The following is a 24,559-nucleotide window of genomic DNA, read 5'->3' as shown; positions in this document are numbered from 1 at the left end:
TTATAACCTCTTTTGCTTTGTAGTCCATATATTGACAAAGTTTCCAGGGTTAAAATTGTGTTTAACCTTTCTGAAGGTTAAAAGTTTATGCCCAATTCAGAATTGTTCTCGCTTTATAATTTTTGAACCACTTAACGTAGCGATGTGAAATAAACGTTTATGTACAAAACTAAATTTTTCTCTAGTTTATAAAACCACATAAAGTGACGTACTTATTTTCAATATGAATCTGAGGACGGTGTCTTATACAGAAAGGTAAAAGCATTGTTTAGAATGATTCAGAATGAATAATTGGAAATATTATTTAATAATAATATAGAAAAGGATTATCAATGCAATGCGAAATGGTAATTCCTTAATTTCCTATAGTAATTTGCTAATTGAAATTTGAAAAATTATTTCGGCTGCAACATAACAGATTTCTAAAAGTACAGTAGAGGGTCTATTTAATAATCCATAAAATTATGTTACTGCCTTTCTGTATCATTTGAAGAAAAACGAAAAATGTATAGTTTTATAAAAGGGAAAGAATTTAGCTTTGTGGAATGGATTTGTTTCACGTCAAACTTAAGTGGTTCAACGGTTTATACTGGGACACATTTCTGGGTTCGACATAAAATAACCTTAAAATCAATACAAAATTTTAACCCTGAAAAATATAAAGCACTTCATAGTCCTGTAAAATATAAAGCTTTTATAGTCCTGTAAAACACAGTAGAACAGGAGCTCCGTGAGTTTTTACACACTGTGAACAATATGAAACAATTGAAATAAAAGCAGAACAATGTTATAAAGAGTCATGACAGTATCCCACCGCCCTTAATGTGAATTCTACTTTCCATTTCCATACTGTAGAGTTTTTGATATTCTGTTCAGTTTACTGCAAATCGATGGTGAATATGAAATTAACTCGAAAAATTATTCACAGAGTCAAATAAATTAATTAAAATATAATAATACTGCAAAATATAAGTTATCCGTATAGCTCAGCCGTTAGGGATTATGTGTATGAATCAAGCTTCAAATACTGGCCACAATGTTAAACATTTTTCACTAGCAATTCCACGCCTGCGTCTCTGAATGCATTTATTTTCTTATACTACACTGAAAACAAAAATGTCTCTGCATTTGTTGTAACTTTGGTATTAAAAAAAAAAGTGGCCGGAGCGATCACATGTCTGCTTGTCCGGCTATGGTCGAAAGTGTGGGGCAATAATTTAAAATCCCCGATACTAATGCATCATGTATGTTGTATTGTTGAAACCAGGGTCAAAGGCGCCAATCCTGGAGGACCTAGCCCCCCCAAAGCTCATGTGGGCTTCCTCGCATTGTATTTATGAATATACCATATTTGGTATAATTTTAATGCAATTTGTCTTTAAATCTTTATGTATGCCTTTTGCATGTAGATGCCCCCTCCCCAAATTTACAGAGAAATCGGCACCCTTGGCCAGGGTACAGCTTTACTTGCACCCAGGGGTAAAAGTGGATTTGAAAAGGTAGGGAGACGCATGAATTTACCCGTACCTATCTTTGCACATTGCAATTAAGTTAGAAAGTGGGGGGACGCCACGGATATATCCTGGAAGTGAGGGGAAGGCATCCACCCGCATTCTCCACACTTTTACCCCTACTTACACCCATGACTATATTCGTAGAAACCAAACACTGAAATGCACCAAACACAAGTTCTAACGACTAAGCTATCAGTTCTCACTCTATGCCTTAAATATTTATTTAAATACACTTTAAAAGTGGAAATCATATTAAGTTAAAATAACAATTAAGTAGGAAACTAATTGTTCATTTAATTCGTTTCTATATATGATTTATACATTAATTGTACACAATGAAACAGAAAAATGTGAGAAAATAATTTATATCGCAAGTGAAACAGCCACATGTACAGTATACTCACAGTGCATACCCATTATATAGAGAAAAAATGGTTAATGAAGTCATTTACATCAAAAATGAAATGTTTTAACATAATACTTTGCAAAGATCCTTTGTTTTAAAGGAATTCTTTAAGAGAATAAATAAAGCGAAGATCACAATTTTTTCTGGTCTATATTAGCACTAAAAACACACCAAATTGTATTAACAAAATACAATGCACATCGTATTAACTTATATACATTAGCCTATGTAACGAACCTTATCATTCAATAGAAGTTATATGTAATATACCTTCGGATGTACTACTATTTTTTTTTTTAAAAGAAAAATTTGTAGCATTTCATAACATTGAGTTTTAACACAGATAGCCTTCATACAGTATGTAAAATCAGAAAAGTATTTTTTGTTTGGTATTTTTCTATATGTACCTATAACAGCACTTGCGTACCTATAACAACACACATCCTGGCTACGCTACTGCTCTTTGTGGGTCTTCTTCTATTGCAACACTTCTGTCTTTCTTGAGCAACATTTCCCCTTGCTTCCAGAAATAAATGAAGTATCTAAAATAGAACAAATATAATGCTTTGTAAAATATACCCTTCAATGTGTACGGCGATTGCACATCACGTATATTTATTACAATCGAATATATACTTCATCACACCAAAACCAAACCAAACTACACAGTGTAATAGACCTTGTTGCAATGAACCGGCTTCAACGCTATATGTTAGAGATTGCAGGAACTACGTCTACCTGAGTGACGAATATGTAGTCAACCCATTGTGTTACCTGCCTCCAACAGGTGTACCGGGGAAATTCCAGACCAAATGGCCGATACGTCTTTTATTTAAATGATCCCAGTGTACATCACGACGCTGGGTAGATTGCAAAAATTTGGGGTACTCCATCAGGGGATTGAACCCAGGACCATACATACATGAGTCCAACGCTCTGAGCCCTAGACCAGAGAGCGTCAACTGAGTGAGACATTTTTACATTCTTCGGAGCTAGTGGGCAGCGAGGTGCATAACTGTGCATTTACCTTGAGTGAAATCAGAGTAGCTAACTGAGTGTAAAACGTGTTTGAGCTAGTAGTCACATTAGAAGCAGAAAAAAGTTTTGACCCTTTGACGTACTGATTATTTCAATTTTATCGTTTGTAAGTTAAAGCACCGGTTCTCAACTTGGACGGTTCTCAACTAAAGCACCGATCCCAGACCAAGTGAGCTTTGTGGTGAGCAAACACCGTGCGCATAGGGTTTTCTCGGAGTTCTTCTGTTTCCTCCGCCTTTCTTCATTCCACCATTTCATTCATTTCTTATCATCACTGTCTACATTAGCCTCAGTGCGTGATCGTGAGACGTTAAACTAGATATTTCATTCTTAAAATGGAAGCAGTCATTTGCTTCTAAATTCTCTAATAAACATATTAGCTATTTATAGTATCTAATTTTAATGGATGTTACAAAATGTTTACAAAGCAGCTTTACTATGACAGTGATACGCGAAGAGCACGGAGAACCGAATAGACTGATAAGTTACTTTGATACAAATCAACATTTAAAAATGTACAAGAAAACCTGTAAGAGTAATCAAAACTATAGTCACTGATGAAGAATTCAATTACGTCGAAACAGTTAACTTTTACTTAATCTTTATTACAACAGTACGGTCGCCACCCCAAGCGAGAATCAGAAAAGAAAAGAAATCCTGCCATATATCCAATGGTAGGAATCGGAGTTTCTTGAGAAATCTTTGAAACATTACCTTGAAGCTGCAAGTTAAACAATAAATCCCTAAGTCCCTCACCAGACAAAAAGATGTATTAAAATATAATATTATATTTAGTGAAGATAGCATTATATTACTTTGAAATAGAACTTCGATACGCGTCAGGGTTTTGCGACACTATTGTATTGGCAATTGAGAATTTTGTATTCGGCTGAATACAAAATATTACATCTTAAAATAAAACCTTGTTAGTGGAACAAATAAAATGCACATATACTTAAACTACAGGTAAAATCGATCAGGTGGGCAAAAATGATAAAAGTTTCAAAACAAATACATTTTATGTTCTCCTAGGAGTCAATTTGAGTAACATATCTAAAACACAAACCATCTGTAATAAGAATTCAATCGAATGAACATAACTTTGAGAAACGCTATATTAAAAAAAAAATCACAAAACTATAACTCGGCAGCAGAGACTCCAATATTTAAAGAATAAGACATCATACATAAACCGTATTACGTTATTAAAAGAACATATTTAATATACAGCAAACAAATTATTTTATTATTACACATGCTTAAGTTTAAACGAAGTTTTATTTATAATTTTTATTTTTATGTTTCAGTCTTTGTTCGAATTTAAATAATCTTAAGTTTCCAGTTAAATAGGTACTTGTAATAAGTTTATTGAAGATAAACCGAATAAAGTGAAGCATCTTTGAACAAAGTGTAGTTCTAGTAGTATTTTAGATTACTCATAAATCGTTATGAAAGTCAACTCTTCACATTAAAGTCATAAATTCGGAGCTAAAGACGAGATTGTGAATTATCACTTATACCGTAAAACATTTAAGTTCACATCAAAGTTAAGAAACTGCTTGCCTTCATTTATCTTATTATAATAAGAAGCAATTAAAACGTTGTACTTTCCACTGAAACACCATTAATACTGTATGATAAATCACTGTCACTGTCACTATTCTTAAACAAGAAAGAAAACTTTACTGCAAGTATCAGTCAATGTGCAACTCTCTGCACAAAATCACAACTCAAGAACAGACATCACCGCTGTAACTGCTACAAAACGAATTTTGCTTGACTACGCTCCTGTTTTGAGTCTCCCTTTTCCACGATTAAATAATGGATCAGATGTATGGAGAATAAAGTCGTTTTTGTTGCTGAATTACTACCTTGATGGAAATCCGTTAATAAAGATCAAAAATTAAGAAGTTGAACTCTTAAAATTTCCAAGTTCATGACAGAGTTTGCCCAAGTGGGCCCAGCCCGAAAAAAAACACTTTAAAACCTACCTGGGTTTTTGACCTATTTGTTAGTATATTATTGGTACAACTAAGGTGATCACATTGTAAGTGATTTTTATCAAATTTTAGACTTTCCTTGGGCGAATTATATCCTTTCACGTTAAGGTGTACAACAACATTCAACATAAGACCTTTATAAAGCTCTGAATGCAGTAAATGAATTAAAAAAACTTAGCCTGAGATAGTTATAGAACAAATTAATGTATGGATTATGCTTATAGCCTTTTGAAGTAAAATAAGCAATTTTGTACTTTAGAAAATATTTTCCGTGAATAGTGTGCTCGTCGACTCGGCGACACCGAGGGACGTTATCACTCATACGTTTGACGGGTTTAAGGTCATAGGTGCCGGTACTAATAGTACATATGTAAATTCATTAGTAAAACTATTGGTATTATTTCTTATCTTTGATGTAAAACAAGTTTTTTCAACTAAAATTTGGTTGATCAATAACAGTTTAGTTCAGTCATTTGTTGCTACTCTTCAAATAAGCATTCTGTAGAATCAACACCAGCCATAGCGTAAAAATTCTTGTCAAACTTAAGAAGCTTAATGCTCGGGGTTCCGAAGACTATGTACCGCTTACTATTTCAAGTGCTGAGTTCAAATTTCCGTACTAGCGGAAGTTTTGATGTACACGCCGTGAAAGAAGTGCTCAGGAAATTTCCGAATTAAACTCAAAAGGATCGGAAATGAATACTTCAACAATAAAACTATTTATTTTACGCTTAAGCCTGCCATACGTCGGGACAGTCCCGTTTTTGAGCCTCGAGTGTCCCGTATTTTAACTCCGTTCCATTTCTGCTATCAATATCAGCTTATTCGAAAAGTGAAAAACAAAATATCCTGACATTGGCTGGGAATCCTGTAATTAGTGAATGAACAGAACGCTGTTGCATGTAACAGTTTGGAGGAAGTTATTACACCACCCTGTTCGACTTGATAGCGAGCGTAATTTGCAATGCTACTTTTTCCATTGAAATTGATGGAAACTCTCCGGATCAAAAAAAAAAAAAAAAAAAAGGATTTGAGTATTTCTACATTTACAAACACAGGGAAGATGGCTGACCTTTTCTCCAGTAACACATTAGATAAGTTAACAAAAATTATAATCGTTTTCAGAGGCTAGGGGCACAGAATTGTGCTTTGGTCCAGGACTTAGAAAAATGTAACTCTGGTCCTGACAATTACACACGACACAGGGTGAAAAAGCAGCTTTTCATCAGATTAAACTGACGAATGTAATTTTGGCAAATACAGCCATGTAAATAAATATTGCTAAACGCGCGAAGAATATTGAAGGTATATTGTACCACTGATTTAAATAGTTTGCATATTGTTCTCCTGTAAAGCATTTTTATAGCACATCTTAGTTTTTTAGGCATCTTTAGTCTATACAATTAATTGCAGGGTACGAACAGAGAAAAGCAGCTGCTGCTTAGTGAACTTTCGCCTATTATACGTATTCAAAGAAAGATAAATAAATAAAATGAAATCTTTTACTTTTAGTCTCACGGTTATGCCTGTTATGCTCAAGGTGACGGTGATGATGAGAAATGAATGAAATGACGGAATGAAGAAAGTGAGATTCCCGAGAAAACCCACCCACAAGGTGTTTGTCCATCACAAAGTCACTTGGCGCGAGCTGGGATCGAACTAGGGACCCCATGCAGCAGAGGTGAACGCTCTGCCACTGAGCCACCTCGGGCCTATTATACTTTTGTTCATAACCAGACTATAGTTCAATTCATTGTGTTGGAAAGTTGAGGGGAGGGGGGATCTGAGGTGTCCCGTATTCTCATGGAGAAAATATGGCAGGTTTATTTACGCTGGAAGATGTTAATTTCATGTAAGACATTTTGAAACATTTATTTGTTTCATACAACATGAATTGTATCTTTGTTTTAAATTAATAGACCCCTTTTGGTATCCATATTTGGCGAACGTCAGTCAGGCTTCTGGATGACTTGATTTACATTTGTTCGTTTGTCTGCCGAGCTCCTTTATGGCTAAGCATTTAGTGTACGCGTCTTCGGCGTGGGTGACCCGGGTTAGCTTCCCGGAGGGAGCTCACGTGGTTCGGATTCCACTTTAATCAGTAGGTCCCGTCTTATATAGCCTCGCTGCTGAAAGGGACGTTATACACAAAATCAACTGAACTTTCAGCCTTTTAAGTTAAAATTTTCAGAGTACAAGCACGAGACACACTAAATTTCCTGTTTAGATTTTGGCGGCATACCAACGTAAAATATCAAAATGGCGGCCATTTCGTCAAATGAGCGAGTATCTACGCTATGAAGCGCAATTTTCAGTCTTTTAACTTGAAATTTTGACGGTAGAAGCACAAGATATGCTAAAGTTGCTGTGTAGATTTTCTCGGCGGTCCAATGTAAAAAAAATCAAAATAGCGGCCATTTTTTCAAATCCCACAGAATCCAATATAGTGACGGTGCCTACACGCATGGTAGTTCCTACTAGTGTCTCATTCCCACAGCCTGGTGTATATTGTTGTGCTCACCAAGTGCATCATACGCCTCCCAATAATGTGCAATGTGCGTTACGCCGCACCCCATTGTGTTATGCGCCTGTAGTGCAAGCTTTATGTGACGCTTCCATTCTTGAAGCAGTGCCAAAATCTTTAGTTAAAAATTGTTTCCGTATTTTTTGCGTGCCAAAATCGGACAATGATGTCCGCGTAATCTACGACTGTTCACACTGGACTTCCGCTTACAGGAACTCCAGCCATGTTTCGCTCCCCACAATCGATAGTGTTCCCTCTTTAGTGGCTCCAGACGATTTCCTCGTGAAAATCGACCTCTCTCAAGGATTTTATCATCTGCAACTCCATCCAGCGACGAGACAATACTTTGGAGTTCGCCTCGCCGGAACATATTATCGTTTTACTAGACTGCCAATGGGCTGGTCCCTCAGCCCGCTCTTTATGCAAGTTGCTACGCAAAATGAGCTTCGCCAGCATCTACCTCCTGGAGTAAAATATCTCGTCTATTATGACGATATTTTGTTAATGGGTCCTCCGGACCTCTTGTGTCAAGCAGTGTCAGTGCTCGAAACCTTACCCTGGTGTATTAATAGACGAAAATCAGTGCTACAACCCGTTCGTGCCCTCACTTTCCTGGGTATTGATGTGAACTTGGATACCAATACTTTAGCAGCTCAACCACGTTATCTTCACATTGTGAAAAGTGTACCATGGACAGTGATACAAAGCTCGCGCCATGCTAGGCAAGTCCTAGCTGGTTATGTTGCCTGGACTGCTCAAGTTAGTTCGCTATCCAACCCCGTCGCCCACGCGATAATTCACCAAGGTGCTTCGGAATTTGTGCGCAAAACAGTGTCACATGTACGTTCACGACCGAGATTAATTTGGCAAGACTCTACCCCTCAGTGTGAATTATTTGTAGATGCAACACCACATTCTATTGCTATTGTTGACAGTGAACAAAAACCCTTATTTGCTATTACCATTGATAAAGAGTATCCCATATTTATTATGGAATTTCTAGCTGTTGCAATTGCTATTTTGCTTTATGCGGAGTAGACGCCGCATATTTGGTCAGACAATCTGGCCGTAGTCTATTGTTTTAAGAAACGCATTTGTCGTGTACCCTACTTATACTGTATATCTCATATTGTATTCAATGATTTCAGGTATACAATTTCACATGTACCAACTGTGGAAAATAAAGCTGATAGCTTGTCGCGGGCTGGCGCCCGATTCTTCTCATGCCCTCGACCAATCAGGGAGCAGCAGCCGTCAAGCCACAACTTAAAAGTGGATGACGGAGGCTAATCCCGCCATATTGCGATCTAGAGCCTGAGGAGAAAGAGGACGCTCAGCGCGCGGCAGCTATCTTGATTGATTGTAGTCAATTGTTGAAAGTTGTAACTATGACAATATTGAAATATAAATCACATTTTAACACTTTTACCCCAAAGACATTAAAATATTTCGAAAAAAAACAATTAAACCCGAAAAAACCCGAAAGTGCCCGAAAAAACCCATATGGGCCCAGGTTGGTTTGGCTTTTTCAAAAAAGCCCGGGTTTTTTCAAACCCTGGTTCATGATGAGCTTTTTTCCTCAAAAAATTTTAATAGTAGTCGCTAATGGTTTTCTACAGATGTTAATGTTAAATTGTTTAATTTTTTCAAACTTCCGATGTCCACGTTTTTGTACCTACACATCGTGAAAGAGTGTCAGGAGAAAGGGTTAACACTCGGAAAATGAAATTTTTGAGTTTTACGTCCCACGTTTATGCCGGTTAGGCTAAAGAAGACGATGATGATGAGAGATGAATGAAAATGGTGGAATGAAGAAAGTGGGAGGAAACGGGAAAATCCCGAGAAAACCCACGCACACGGTGTTTGTCCACCACAAAGGTCACTTGACAGGAGCAGGGTTTGAGCCAGGAATCCCTTTCACCAGAGATGAACGCTCTGCCACTGAGCCACCGCGGCCCGCAAAAAATCAAAATAAGACAGTCTGGTGCAGGTGTAGTTTTGGTGCACTACATTTTGGAAGATTTACAGGTAAAATTCAATACTTTCCATGAAAAGACATGTTTATAAGGAACGAATTTCTACAGGTAACTTAATTACATACAATGTAATACGACTGTATCTTAGGTTTACTAATGTTAAATCATTACAAGTGCTTTACGACGAATAAAACAAATGAGTGCATATGAAAAATGGCTCTATTAGATGTTATTTTCCACGGGCGGCTTATTTCTGCACCTGTGTACACCGGCATAATATTTCTGCACAGTGTGCAGAACCTGTATTTTGTTTACAAGTGGAGAGTTACTAGTATGAAACAACAACAAGTTTTGTTGAAACTTGTATTATTCTCAAAACGCACTTCCTTCCACTACCCTCGATTCTGTGCATACACACTATCGCTGACGTGCCTGCTCCCTTCGGACGTATTCCCGCGCGGGCCCACCAGCTTCGCCCTATCTGACTCGGTTCGATAGCATTCGTGCTATTTAGTTGCCCCCAGCACAGATTGTTTTGTGCTTTTTTGCGCTGTTTTTATGCTAGACATCTGGAAGCCTTATTTATACGCAAATCGTAAAAGAATTATAATTTTTCAACAATTATTTCTAGAGGTCCCCTTGAATTTTATTTATGCCAAGTAAAATATATTCCGCCCATTGGAAACCGCAAATTTTTTGACTTCGGAAGAGGAATGATGTATTTAGGATGAACAGACGTGCTTGCTGCTGCAGCTTCTGTAGGTGTAAAACGTTTCCTTTCTCTACGGTGTAATGAAATTGTAAGACTTGAGTTTGAAAAAAAAATAACATTTTCTGAAAAATATTTTCTAACGATGTAAAAATAAAAAGGATTTTAAACTTTAATTTACCCTAAGATTTGCTTCCAATTGTTCGTATACGGGTGATTCTAAACTATTTTGCTTTTGCTTCCAACAATTTCTTGATTACATGTTCATGTGGTTTTAAAAATTATATTATGAACGTACACGAAATTTAAAACATTAAAGAAAATCTTCGTCTATTTTCACCCACAAATTATGATTTTTATGAGTAAAATTAATGATGATTTTTTTAAATTCTTAGTTCGTGGTTTCATTACATTATACCACCAACTGGAAAAAATCCTGAAGAACACCTTTAGTATATGTCTTTTTAAATTGTTAGTTCGTGGTTTCATTACAATCGTAATCGAAGCCATATTTCGCTCAGCATCTTCCTCCAGAACACTTCCAGAATCTTCATTTTGATTATTTCCTCACTTCTTAGGACATCATCATACCATGCAAGGCAATGGCAAACTACCATGGACCAAAGGTCTAACTTCGGGCAGAACACCACATCATCATTGTAATTTAAGAAATTTTGTGAATTTAAAATACTTCTTATAGATAATTTACAGTTGGTGCTTGAATCGAAGACGAAAAATTACAAATAATTCTACAATCCATTCAAACATCAGATTACACACCGAGAGTAACTGATGAGAACAACCACAGTCTGTAATATGAATGCCGCTGCCCACACACACTATTGAAGAAATTCTCCCAAAGAGTACGTGTGCATTCTTTGGTGACTCACTAACGCGCACTCTTTGGGAAACTGCAGTCAACTCGAGTAAAATTCATCCATGTGGCTACACATGCAAGACCACCGAAACAAATCCATGGTAAAGAATTCTATCTGCATTCATGTTTTCTACCACGCAACAAGGGTACTGTAGTTAGCTGCTATATCAGAATAATTTCTTAACTAAGAGTATTAAAATCTTACATCAAGAATTCAAAAATGTTATTTTTAGCGCTGTATTTTCTGTTTGCAGCGATCCGTTAACTTCCCTTTTTTTCGTATCAACTCTCACATAAAGACGCATCAAACAACGTAGCAATAAAATTCTGTGTGTTACCACTTTAGCGTAATTGGCACTGCGCGCTCTTAGGGCGTGCGTACTCTTTGGTAACCCTCCTCTCTCTCTCTCTCTCTCTCTCTCTCTCTATATATATATATATATATATATATATATATATATATATATATATATTGCGCACTCCCTGCTGGTCTAGTAGTTAGCGTGTGCACCTGTGGTGTACACACGTCATAATTATAAATACCTTAGTTTCTTTTTCAATTCGGCCTTACATGAATTGAGTTTGAAAAGTTATTTTGTAATTTAAGTTTAAAATAATAGGGCCTACTTGCACTAAGTGTTAATATGACTGAATAAAACAACACCTGCGTATAATTTCTTACGAAAAGTTGTCCGTTACTAAAGGCATACCTAAAAATGAATGAATGATTGGGAAAATGAATTCATCTTAATTGTTTCAATCTCACACAATGATATACGATAATCTTTTACCTGATGTTTTGTTAACATTTCCTATTATTTTTTATGCTATTCTTTCAAAAAATCAGTTATAGCAGCCACGGATTAAATTTATTTATATATTTGTGTACTTATTAATTTTTATACATAGTTTCAGTAATAAATTTTGGAGCACTGATAATACATATCACAAAATTTATAAAGTGTGCACAGATAAAACAATGCAATCCTTACTAAACAAAACGCCCTGAAAACGATAATGTAGTTAGTTTTCTCGTATCAGGCTCAGATTTTCTGTTATGATAATGATGATGATTAACTGCTGACAGGAGTAAATGTAATTTGAGGTATAAAATAAAAGGTGCTTATGGAAGTAAATTCTAAGTTTTAATGGAAGAAATACATGCATGTGATATTAAACATTGCAAATATATCATTGTTTATATCATTATTACTTATTCATATACAAAGTGTTCCGGGAAAAAGCGAAAACTTAGCTTATGTGTTCAGAAACTTTACACAAGAAAGATCTGCAACTTTGATCGAAAACGCTTAATTACGGAGATAGGGATAATAATAGAGTAAGAGGAAGGGCCAATTCCAGTAATTACTTTTAATAAAGCTCTCTCTCCGTAAATAAGCGATTTCGACCAAAGGCACAAAAAAACATTTTTCTTGTATTGAGACCCTGAGCACATATGATAAGTTTGCCAGTTTATGCCTGGAACACCCTGCATGTTTACTTATAAGCTCGATTAAGAAAAATAATTAACAGCAAAGACAATTTCGAAACATTTTCCCGTCATTGTGATGTCCTCTGTCAGGAGGAACTAACAGTAATCTCTCATATGGACGGGTTTCTTTTTCCTTTATAACGTTTTTCCATCTGTTTGAGTTTTACGTCCCACGTTTATGCCGGTTAGGCTAAAGAAGACGGTGATGATGAGAGATGAATGAAAATGGTGGAATGAAGAAAGTGGGAGGAAACGGGAAAATCCCGAGAAAACCCACGCACACGGTGTTTGTCCACCACAAAGGTCACTTGACAGGAGCAGGGTTTGAACCAGGAATCCCTTTCACCAGAGATGAACGCTCTGCCACTGAGCCACCGCGGCCCGCAAAAAATCAAAATAAGACAGTCTGGTGCAGGTGTAGTTTTGGTGCACTACATTTTGGAAGATTTACAGGTAAAATTCAATACTTTCCATGAAAAGACATGTTTATAAGGAACGAATTTCTACAGGTAACTTAATTACATACAATGTAATACGACTGTATCTTAGGTTTACTAATGTTAAATCATTACAAGTGCTTTACGACGAATAAAACAAATGAGTGCATATGAAAAATGGCTCTATTAGATGTTATTTTCCACGGGCGGCTTATTTCTGCACCGTGTACACCGGCATAATATTTCTGCACAGTGTGCAGAACCTGTATTTTGTTTACAAGTGGAGAGTTACTAGTATGAAACAACAACAAGTTTTGTTGAAACTTGTATTATTCTCAAAACGCACTTCCTTCCACTACCCTCGATTCTGTGCATACACACTATCGCTGACGTGCCTGCTCCCTTCGGACGTATTCCCGCGCGGGCCCACCAGCTTCGCCCTATCTGACTCGGTTCGATAGCATTCGTGCTATTTAGTTGCCCCCAGCACAGATTGTTTTGTGCTTTTTTGCGCTGTTTTTATGCTAGACATCTGGAAGCCTTATTTATACGCAAATCGTAAAAGAATTATAATTTTTCAACAATTATTTCTAGAGGTCCCCTTGAATTTTATTTATGCCAAGTAAAATATATTCCGCCCATTGGAAACCGTCTAGGGGACATTAAAAAAGAAACTGGTGAAAGAATTATAATTTTTCAATTTTTTTCTAGTATTGCGCCACAAGTAAACCTGTACACAAGAGCGTTTAACCACTACCTCATTTCTCCTTATTTTTTTTAATTGGAAGTTTTCGTTCATATGTGAAACAAGTCCTGCAATATATAATCTAGTGGATCTTATTAGGTTACTAAAGATACACTAAATACTAGAGAATACTAAAGGAACACAAACCTTGTCATGGCACAAGCATTATGAGAAATTGTCCACGTTTCTCTAAGATAATTATCTTCCTTTTTGTTATTTAGGCTTAAAACTAATGTACAAATCCGAACTTGTGTTCGTTCAGGTTTATTTTCGGCGCACCACCCGGAATAATTGATTGATGAAAAATTTTAATTATTTCACCAATTTCCTTCTTATTGCTTCTAAAATATTTTCACTGGGCGACATGAAAATATCACACCTGGCATAGATAAAATTATTAACTGCTTCTAGCAGCCAAGTTATCCTTTAACCTCCAGTTGGTTACCGCTTAACTTTCTCAGTGTATCACTCACCGCGCTGACGTTTTCCCCCTGGAGTAGGATTTCTGCTTGGAAATATCGTTCCTTTGATTGTATTATAAGAGTGCAGCCTGTATACCACCTCGCTTTATTAAGTATTTTTGCCATAAGAAAAGGTTGCGGGTCACTTTCTCACTCTATTATGCAACAACTATTCACAAAAGACAAAATCGAGCTATAACTCTAGCAGTACGTCAGAGCACTTAATCTAAATCTATTCAATCTAACCTAACCTAAATTTAGGGATTTACTGTTGTATCGCAGAACCAATTTCAAAATTGAAAAAAAATGTACCAAAACGTACTCCGATCGGTTATATTTGGTTGGATTAGATTAAGTTACGTTCGATTACTTCACATTAGGTTAGGGACATAAAAACTACAGTGCAAAAAACACAAACCAACCTGTGCTAGTCAGGGGCGGATCCAGGACGGATTTCTGGGGGGAGGTACGAAGGTTGTAATAGAGCTACTTTTGAGTACTCCAAACTCTGGAATGGGTTTTATTTATATATAAAATAAGAAAGTTTCCTCATTTGAAAGGGGGACAATCGCCCCGATCGCTCCCCCTGGATCCGCTCCTGGTGCAAGTTGGCCACTAAAAAGCACGAATTCTATATAACTGAGTCAAGCAGGGCAACGCTGGTGGGCCCGCGCGGGGGTGTGTTCGAAGGGAACAAGTGCGTCAGCGACGGTGGGTATACGCGTAAGCGAGGGTAGTGAAAACATGTGGGCTTTGGTAATCATACATATTTCGATATCACTTGTTATGGTTTCATACTAGTAACGCTTCAGTTCTAAACATAAAATACAGCTCTCGTACACTGTGTAGAAATACATTGCTGTTGAGTTAGAAGCCACTTACCTTAAAAACTAAGGCATGTAAACTTTTGCAATTTCAAGAAGAAAATCGTGTACTACAGTTTCTTAACTGTCCTTCGTTTTTTTAAATAAAAAATTAAGTGAAATCCTTAACTTTTTGTCCCACGGTTATGCCGGTTAGGATAAAGAAGACGGTGATGATGAGTAATGAATGAAATGGTGGAATGAAGAAAGTGTAAATAAACGGGAGAACCCCGACGAAACCCACGCAGTCGCTGTTTGCCCACCACAAAGTTCACATGGCGATGGCTGGGATCGAATCCGGGACCCCAAGCACCAGAGGTGAACGTTCTACCACTGAACCAGCGCGGACCCTACAATTGTAATCAAGTTCTTGATATACCTTAGAAGGTCCGTGAAGGTAAGTAGAAAGGTAACAAATAGAATCGAAGTTAATACACAGGTTGGGCTAGGTAGTACCATTTAAATCACATTCTTTGATACCTTCCCCCAAATTTTACATGCCACAGCGCGAGAACATACTATAACCGAATCTACCAATTAACATATGTAACACAACATATAAAATTTATTTCAATTTGAAATGTATATGCATAATATTAAATTAACTCACCAAATGTATATTGCTCTCTCACTTCATACTCAATGAATAATCCATAAAACTATGAGCGTCCTGCTCCTTCAGGAACTGATGCAACATGATATATACTTTAAACAAATATACTTATATTTATAAACATTTTTCCCCACTTGTAAACTCAACGAACTTTGTTTGAACCCCTCACGCACACTGCATCACCATGTGACAAATGAAGAACGCGAACCGAACATACAGGCAGCGCAACCAGACTACGATTTCTGCATTCAGGCTCTTCAGCGGCACTGGCGGCTCGGCGCCTGTCCGATCATCTTTTCAAGGTCGGTCCATCTGCTGTTTGCCGACCTTCTTTTGGTTCCTTTACTTGTCGGCACGCCGTCGTTTCGGCGTCTTTCCGACAACATTTGCCGCGGTCGCCGTCCGCTGTTTGCCGTCTCCTTCCAAAATGTTTGTCAAGGATCGTCTCGTACTTGTATTTTATTTTAAGTATTTACTTCCCATATACCCTTTACGTGCATTCCCTTTACTACATTTCTTTTAATGCATTTACATTTTTTTTATGGTCGGCACGCCGTCAACGTTTCGACGTCTTTACAACTATCATTTTTTATCGCTGTCGTTCCGTCCGCTGTATGACGACTATCTGCCGACTCCGTTTTCACAAGACATGTTTTATGGAATTAGTGCCCACCCACAAGAAAAACCTTCGGACAGTTTCAATTTTTACTTCATCATTAAAGAATATACAGGCTCTATTCATTTAACAAAATTCGACCCTTTGCCGCTGGTACGCGTTATTGCAACTTTCGCTGACGTCGCTTTTCAAGAAATTGCCGGCAGTCTCTTTTTGCAGTCTTCGTCGGACTGTTTCGAGAAAGCTTTACACGAGGGAAATATAAGTCCTAATTCGTATTTTAAAGCAACAAATTACCTTCTAACTCTCTTTGTTTTCTTTTGGTGAACGAATCTCTTTTTGCTCGTCGCGGTCGAAAATCGAGCGGAAAGACGTCGGTGTCCGGCGCCGGCAAACCGACCGCGGCATCTGGTCGGCATGAACAAATTGTCCGACTATAGGCGGTAGGATCCTGATGTGGTTTCTTCTGATCTTCCACTTCTCAACAGCCCTTTTCAGCTTAGGGCTTATTTCAAACTGACACACTAACGTAGTCATGCGTCTGGCAAATCAAATCAGAAAAATAAACACACTACTCAATAAGACTGCTCTTATTTAATATAAATACACATTTACACGTGATGTTTCGATCTTCTAGCCAAGATCCTCATCAGACGTACACTGAGAGATACAAAAAACTACTCAGTATATATACACCATTAATCCCCCTATCTGCTCCCTCATTGGCCCGTTCAAACAGCCAATCAGAAGCGTGAAAATCTATCTGAACTGACCAATGGGAAAACATAACATTCTACCAGAAAGAAACAACAAGGAGCAAACAACCATTAAATACATTAATTCACATACATTTTTCTGTATTTATCAATAATATTTCTCCATTCTCTATTAATGCTGATACCTTTGGTCCAATTCATTAAGTTTACATCCCCTTCTTTTTCTATCCACCAAGCCCCTTTCCCCTTTCTCAGCCACAACCTTTTTTCCCATTTCCAGCACAATAACTTCTTCCCAGTTCAAATCACGTCCTATTTCTTTTACGTGTTTAAAGATCGCGTCAGTTTCTCTGCCATATTTCACATCACTTTTATGTTGTTTAATTTTTTCTTTCAATAATTTCTCCGTCTCCCAATATATTTCATATTACAATCCTTACAATTTACACAATAAATGACACCTTTCTGATCTTTCTTTCTTTTCTCCTCCCTTTGCTTTTTAATATGTCCAACAACGTTCTGCTAAATTTTCTATACACTTTGACCCCATTCCTTTCTTAACATCTTTTTTAAAATCTCGGTATCTTCCCCTAGCCCGACAATTCCTTTCCATATCCCCACATTTTTCACCGCTCTTTTACCTTTCCCAGAGACCACAGATGCTTTAACGATATCCCTTTTACTATAACTATTCTCATACAGATGTTCTTTAAAAATTTCCACATTCTGTTCTACATTCTTGTTACAAATTTTGGTAATGCTTTCTAACATATTTCTTACGAAATTAACTTTTGTGCTTCTATCTGCATTACTTTTCTTATTACAATAAATACCAGCATTACATTCTTTTTAATACCATTGTGTGTTAATGCTCTTCCCTTCCTTACTCATTAAAATGTCAAGATAACATAATACACCTCCATGCTCTGTCTCTAGTTCTAATTCTATTCCCTTCTCCTTATCTTCAATACTACCAACGAACTCTATCAACTCTTCTTTTGATCCTTCCCATATTCCAAAACAATCATCAACGTATCTACATAAAAATCGAAAGTTTTCTTTCCCCTTTTCTACTACATCCTTCTCCCATACATTCATAATTATATGAGACAATACCGGACTTATCTTATATCCTATACTTAAACCATCCTTAATCCTATATATGTCATTCTTAACTTTACAGAAACCAAACTCCCATATTAAGTTTAGGTCTTTTCTAGTTTTCTCTCATTTCCAGGTTTTAACACATTCTCCCCCCATAACACTCTTTATCGTATCAAGTATAGCACTTGTCTTCAGACTAGGAAACATGGCTTTCACATCTAAACTAAACAAAATACTATCATTATTAATTTTAGCATTACTGGTGTAGTTTATTACTTCTCTGTAGTCTTTAACTGCCAAAGTCTTTTGTCTGTCTCTTACCCACTCTAACACTGGTTTCAATTCACTTTCTAGCGGTTCCAAATAACTACTCCTACAGTCCAAAACTGGCCTAAGCTTTATATCTTTTTTGTGTATCTTTGGAAAACTCTTCAACACCAGCACTTTTCCATCTTCCTTCAACCATTTCTTAAGTCCCTTCTTTTTACGTTCTTCTTTTAATTCTTCTATAATTTCTTCTTTCTTCTTGTGAACTAATTCATCCTTTCCAGCCTCTAAATCTTTCACCTTGTTTCATACCACGCTTTATTCATTACTACTGTCGCCCCTCCTTTGTCAGCTCTCTACCACTATGTCCTTCCTTTTCCTAATGATATCATATCATCTTCTTCCTTCTTGTGTCAAATTCGAAGATCTTCTGTTGATTTCTTTCTTTACCAAAACCATTGCCTTCCTTCTTAACCTTTCTCTGTCTTCTTCTTTAACGTCATTCAACGCTTCTTCTATAGAATAGACTATGTCATCGACCCTGCTTATTCCGTCTTTCACATTAAATTTACAACCCAATGAAAGAAAAGGCTTTTGTTTGATTGTTGGGAAGTAGAAGAACAGAAGAAGGGGAGAAATCAACATGAAGCAGCAAGTGCGTTTGGAATGTAATGTAATGTTGAGCGCAATGTAAAAAGAAGGGACTTAAGAAATGGTTGAAGGAAGATGGAAGAGTGCCGGGGTTAAAGGGTTTTCCAAAAATACACAAAAAAGATGTAGAACTTAGGCCAGTTTTGGACTATAGGAATAGTTATTTGGAACCGCTAGAAAGTGAATTGAAACCAGTGTTAGAGAGGGTAAGAGACAGACAAGAGACTTTGGCAGTTAAAGACTACAGAGAAGTAATAAACTACACCAGTAATGCTAAAATTAATAATGATAATATTTTGTTTAGTTTAGATGCGAAAGCCGTGTTCCCTAGTCTGAAGAGAAGTGCTATACTTGATACAATTAAGAGAGTTATGGGGGAGAATGTGTTAAAGGAAGGAAACGGAATAAAGTTAGAAAAGCCCTCAACTTAATATGAGAATTTGGTTTCTGTAAACTTAAGAATGACATATATAGGATTAAGGATGGTTTAAGTACAGGATCTAAGATAAGTCCGGTATTGTCTGATATAATTATGAATGTATGGGAGAAGGATGTGGTAGAAAAGGGGAAAGAAAACATTCGATTTTTATGTAGATACGTTGATGATTGTTTTGGGATATGAGAAGGATCAAAAGAAGGGTTGATAGAGTTCGTTGGTAGTATTGAAGTTAAGGAGAAGGGAATAAAATTAGAACTAGAGACAGAGCATGGAGGTGTATTATGTTATCTTGACATTTTAATGAGTAAGGAAGGGAAGAGCATTACGACACAATGGTATCAAAAAGAATGTAATGCTGGTATTTATTGTAATAAGAAAAGTAATGCAGATAGAAGCACAAAAGTTAATTTCGTAAGAAATATGTTAGAAAGCATTACCAAAATTTGTAACAAGAATGTAGAACAGAATGTGGAAATTTTTAAAGAGCAGCTGTATGAGAATGGTTATAGTAAAAGGGATATCGTTAAAGCATCTGTGGTCTCTGGGAAAAGTAAAAAGGAGGAGGAAAATGTGGGGGTATGGAAAGGCAGTGTAGGGCTAGGGGAAGATACCGAGATTTTAAAAAAGATGTTAAGAAAGGAATGGGGTCAAAGTGTATAGAAAATTTAGCAGAACGTTGTTGGACATATTAAAAAGCAAAGGGAGGAGAAAAGGAAAAAAGATCAGAAAGGTGTCATTTATTGTATAAATTGTAAGGATTGTAATATGAAATATATTGGGGAGACGGGGAAATTATTGAAAGAAAGAATTAAACAACATAAAAGTTATGTGAAATATGGCAGAGAAACTAACGCAATCTTTAAACACGAAAAAGAAAAAGGACATGATGTGAACTGGGAAGACGTTATTCTGATGGAAAGGGGAAAAAAGTTTGTGGCCGAGAAAGGGGAAAGAGGCTTGGTGGATAGAAAAAGAAGGGGATGTAAACTTAATGAATTGGACCAAAGGTATCAGCATTAATGGAGAATAGAGAAATATTATTGATGAATACAGAAAAATGTATGTGAATTAATGTATTTAATGGTTGTTTGCTCCTTATTGTTTTCTTAAGGTAGAATGTTATGTTTTCCCATTGGTCAGTTCAGATAGATTTTCACGCTTCTGATTGGCTGTTTGAACGGGGCAATGAGAGAGCAGATAGGGAGATTAATGGTGTATATATACTGAATAGCTTTTTGTATCTCCCAGTGTACGTCTCATGAGGGTCTTGGCTAGAAGATCGAAACATCACGTGTAAATGTGTTTTTATATTAAATAAATGCAGTCTTTTTCTGGCGTGTGTTTATTTTTCTGATTTGATTTGCAAGACGGATGACTATGTTTGTGTGTTACTTTAATGTAGGAAACATGTAAATTTGTGAATCTGTTATGAGTATTAATTAATTTTATCAACTCTGAAATATCAGTATAGTAACACACAGGAATAGTTACAAACTTCCATTCATCACTGTTTTGCAGGTTTGTAAAAAAATATTATTTAGTTCATTATTTAATATTGAATGAGGATAATGAATCTCAACAATAGCCACTTATTATTTTACACGTAATTCCATTCCTTGATAAAGTTTAGTAGTGTATGATAAGGTGTAATTAAGAAAGTATTCCATAGAATTAATACTGGAAAGCGCAACACAAAAAATATCTATTAGGTTCCATTGTACTTCTTGATGTTCTTTAGGGACGATGCAGGTACCCAGGAGCTGAAAGAAGGATATCTTTTCCAATAAACAAGGTATTTCTTTTTGTTACCTTTTCTTCTTGTTCGTATTATTTTATCTATGTTAGAAGTTTTTGATGACGTCACAGGTTGTAATTCCTCTCAATATAAAATAATCCATCATATGGTTCCTTATTTAAATATTCTATTTCATAAACAGGTGGATCTCTAGGTATTACTTTGTTCACTTCAAATATTTCCCAAGTCCAATTTTGCATGTATTATTTATGAAATTTAGTTTAGTTTTACTAATTCGTACTGTATCAACATCATACCGATTATGCCACACTTGTAATAGGCTATTTTGAGAAACGTTTGCAGGCAGGGCCGGCCTTAGGTAGTGCGGTGCCCGATTGGGAAAATTTGGCGGTGCCTCAACTTTACAAGGTCTGTAGAACCAACGCACACACACACACACACACACACACATATATATATATATAACGACCTTGCCTATAGTTTTCGGGGATGAATGCGTTGTGACGCGGAGAAATTGCTTCTACCCATTATTTGAAACGGGCAGGTTAAATAAATCTAGTTACTAGCAAGAGGATAATTCAGTAATTTAAAGAAACACTCTATTTCATTTGTAAATCTCATGTATTCTGATCAATTAGAAAGTGTAAGTGTAATTATGTTGTAATAGCGGATATGACTTAATGAATTCAGATCACAGTACTCAAGCGTCTGGAGATTTGACCACAAGAAACACTTATAGTTGAGGTAGACATACATTAGTGTTCTGGCTGCTTGGTTCGACGAATGTTCCTATCCTGGGCTTCTCTCTGGGCTACGTTGGCAGATCTTGGGACAATTGAAGGTCTTTAGTCCTAGGTGATGACCATGGAAATATATTGCTGTCACGTTGACCGATATGGAAAACTTCTACAGCTTATGCTGGCAGCTCGGCTTTATAACAACTAGCCGACTAAAAGCCAACCATCGTAAGATGCTAATTCGTAATGTTCGTAACCGCTGAATCTTAATACTGCAAGTTCTCGTATCAAACTCTGATCCGAAACTTCCACCTCAAACTTCTCTCTGACTCCTCTCCTTGATCCAATGTAGATCTGGTTTTTATTCTCCTTTCCAGACGATGGATTTCGTCGCTTCATGTCTCGATATTGGTTACCTCAACTATTGCTCAAACTTTCGTTGCAGACCTTGTCCCATCGTGACCAAAATCCCAGACTGTCAATCTTTGCGAATCTGAATGTTATTCCATATCCAAATTGTGTTTGTGTTAACAAAGAGGTTTCATTACATCTTCCTGAAATTCTGGCTTACATCAATTTTTCTCAATTTCTATTTACACCATACTGCGAGCTAGCGTCTCGACAGTATTTCATGAACATCAAAACACAACCATGCGTAACTTGATTACATAAACAAACAATAACAATAACAATAACGCGTGCCATTCCAACATATCACAATTTCACATCTTTGTAGTTTCTTAACACAGACTTGACTTTATTTAAATTATAATTATGCCAATCACCAATAAATAACCTATAATCATTTAATATTATTTTCCATGTATCTACAATATATATTTATTTTCAAATAGCTCCGAAAGTAATGAAGCAAAAATTATATTAATTGTACAAAATTTTAATTGAAGTTTAGGCTACATTGTAAGAAATAGAAAAGTTTACTACTAGATGTAGAAATGATGATATACGTTAAAAAGTTAAAAAGCTCCAATGCGTACTCTTAAGGACTAGTGTCCCAAAGAGTGCGTTTTGCGGTCCCTAAGAGGGCGCACTCAATACCTATCATACTTGAAACCCAAACCCCTTCGTAAGATGAACACTGTTCATGTCATCATCGTTTACAATTAATGCACTGAATACAGTCTTCATCAATTGGTTCTTCATTCAATTCGTGACACATTGCGCATGAAGTTTTGGTTGATCTCAGCTGCAGTTTTCTTTGTTGAAGTGGATTGTTCATCCGGATGATCAAAGAGTTTTCTCTTTGACTTAACATTTCCTTTGACTCGTTTGCTCTGAAGAAACTTGTGAAATGAAGAAATAGTAAACATTTCAGATCGACATTTGGTACGGGCAATTTGTCGCAAATTTTTTGACTTCGGAAGAGGAATGATGTATTTAGGATGAACAGACGTGCTTGCTGCTGCAGCTTCTGTAGGTGTAAAACGTTTCCTTTCTCTACGGTGTAATGAAATTGTAAGACTTGAGTTTGAAAAAAAAATAACATTTTCTGAAAAATATTTTCTAACGATGTAAAAATAAAAAGGATTTTAAACTTTAATTTACCCTAAGGTTTGCTTCCAATTGTTCGTATACGGGTGATTCTAAACTATTTTGCTTTTGCTTCCAACAATTTCTTGATTACATGTTCATGTGGTTTTAAAAATTATATTATGAACGTACACGAAATTTAAAACATTAAAGAAAATCTTCGTCTATTTTCACCCACAAATTATGATTTTTATGAGTAAAATTAATGATGATTTTTTTAAATTCTTAGTTCGTGGTTTCATTACATTATACCACCAACTGGAAAAAATCCTGAAGAACACCTTTAGTATATGTCTTTTTAAATTGTTAGTTCGTGGTTTCATTACAATCGTAATCGAAGCCATATTTCGCTCAGCATCTTCCTCCAGAACACTTCCAGAATCTTTATTTTGATTATTTCCTCACTTCTTACAAGTAAACCTTACGTTTGGGTGAATCGAGTTGCTGACTGAGACACATATGAAAAAGTAGTACTAAATGTGGTAAGTATTTCAGTGAAGTTTTAGGTGCGAAGCTCCAGGGGTTTAGGAGATACAGCTACCAGAACATCACATGGAAGTACAGAATAGTCTTCATACAGTTGGAGGTAAAAGCTCTGTAAGACCTCTTGTAACGACAAAAGATGAATAACAAATATATGGGTACATATTAGGACTAGGGGGAAGTCATATAGTAAGGGTATACCTAACGGCGGCCATCTTGAAATCCGCCATTTTGAATTAAGGTTAAGTTTTTAAAATAGGAATAGGGTCATGTGATACATGATTTAAGGCGCAAATTTAATCAGAAGAACAATGGTGACGTTAATTTTGATTTACGCGCAATTGGTAAAAAGTTACAGGGAAATTAAATATTGTTGCTGCATATGTATTAGTCCTTTACCCCACCTTGTAAATTTTGTGTTAATGATAATAATTAAATAAAAAGCGGATGGATAAATATTAGGTCTATGGTAAGAGTTGCCTTGATGGCGGCCATGTTCAAATCCGCCATTTTGAATCAGACAAAAGTTTTAAACAAAACGCATAACAGTGACACCTTATTAATAGCAAATTTTACCATAACTC

The 24,559-nt window shown here is 36.3% G+C and overlaps 1 protein-coding gene across 1 annotated transcript in view; it reads right to left on the bottom strand.

The window, feature by feature from the left end:
• Nucleotides 1-15,822, bottom strand: part of LOC145681054 (uncharacterized) — a 221,069-nt gene extending 205,247 nt beyond the window's left edge. The window contains exon 1 of the mRNA XM_081752396.1: nucleotides 15,653-15,822. The gene's annotated coding sequence lies outside the window, so the exon portion shown is untranslated. The remainder of the gene's footprint in view (nucleotides 1-15,652) is intronic.
• Between the last annotated feature and the right edge of the window lie 8,737 nt (nucleotides 15,823-24,559).

Source organism: Thermobia domestica, chromosome 3, assembly GCF_964235325.1.
Source record: "Thermobia domestica chromosome 3, izTheDome1.hap1.1, whole genome shotgun sequence".
NCBI lineage: Eukaryota > Metazoa > Arthropoda > Insecta > Zygentoma > Lepismatidae > Thermobia > Thermobia domestica.
The sequence above is the reverse complement of the archived record's forward strand: the minus strand, read 5'-3'. Positions and strand labels throughout refer to the sequence as shown.